This window comes from Trachemys scripta, chromosome 17 (assembly GCF_013100865.1).
Source record: "Trachemys scripta elegans isolate TJP31775 chromosome 17, CAS_Tse_1.0, whole genome shotgun sequence".
Classification (NCBI taxonomy): domain Eukaryota; kingdom Metazoa; phylum Chordata; order Testudines; family Emydidae; genus Trachemys; species Trachemys scripta.
In genome coordinates this window covers 18,587,342-18,588,735 of record NC_048314.1, presented here as the reverse complement: position 1 = coordinate 18,588,735, position 1,394 = coordinate 18,587,342, and positions in this window count along the sequence as shown.

Genomic DNA, 1,394 nt, shown 5'->3' with positions numbered 1-1,394 from the left:
AATAGCTCCGCGGCGAAGGTTTTACATGAAGTGGATGTTTGGGAGTTAGGGGTTGGGGGAGACGGGCGTGGGGGGAAGGTGCAAAGGTTTCTTGAGGAAACATCCTCAAATGCACATTGATTTAAACTCAGTTTGTTCCAGGATCCAGTGGAAACACACACACAAGGCAGCGAGGAACATCCAGTGTGGCAGGTGGGTGGCTGAAAAGCTGATGTTTGTGCTATCTTTAGAAAATTAAAGATTGTCCCACCAAAAAAAAAAAATAATAATAATAATAATAATAAAAACCAATCAAGAATTAAAAAATAAATCACCTTAATCAAACCAGATTTTGCGAGAATACTAACGTCTGGTTAAGTAAAAGTCCTAGCTCTCTAGTGAATAATGTGCCTTTTCTTTTTTACCCATGTATCACCTCTTCAAACAAGCATGGATTATAGTTATAATAATCATAATGATGAGGAGGGGGGGGAAACCCCGACGTGAAGGAAGATACAAATGAAGGAGTCAATTAAATTCATGTAAAAGCGGGTCACTTTAAGGCTGCTGCTGCAAAAGTCACAGAGCCCAGGTGGGCTTCCATGTCACTCCAGCTGGGGAACGAGCAGGGCTGGGAACATTTGGGTTGGGATAGGATTTTGGTAACCGTCACTTGCAGGTCCTGAAATGGGCCGTTCATGTTTGTTCAGGGTAAAATACGCTCCTACAAATGCTGCATTGACTCCCCGCCGGCCAGATCTTTAACTGGTACAAAGCACCATAGCTCCCACTAACGTCAATGCAGCTCTGCCGATCTGCACCAGTTGAAGATCTGTCTCTACCTCTGCGGAAACACCCCAAGAAATTAAAAAGCACTGTGCATTCCAACAGAACCGCCTGCAATGGGAGGCTTAGAAACGTTACTCGAGCCTCACGCTCCATGCTTGGGAGGCATTATTATTTTTCCCATTTTAAAGAAAGGGAAACCGAGGCACAGAAACGTGCCCAGGGTTACACAGCAAGTCACTGGCAGGAGTCCTGACTGCCAGACCACCTGCTGTAACTGCTCGATGATACTTCATCCTTAACCTACAGTATTCTGCAGGGATCTCAAGTTTCTAATACTGGTACTGCAGTGTTTGACACTATTGCTCTAGGGGCCGGGCCGGTTTGTTTACCTGCCACGTCCGCAGGTTCGGCCGATCGCAGCTCTCACTGGCCGTGGTTCACTGCTCCAGGCCAATGGGGGCTGCAGGAAGCGGCCCGGGCTGAGGGATGTGCTGGCCGCCACTTCCCACCGTCCCCATTGGCCTGGAGCAGCAAACCGCGGCCAGTGGGAGCTGCAATCGGCCAAACCTGCGGATGCGGCAGGTAAACAAACTGGCCTGGCCCGCCAGGGGCTTTCCCTGAACAAG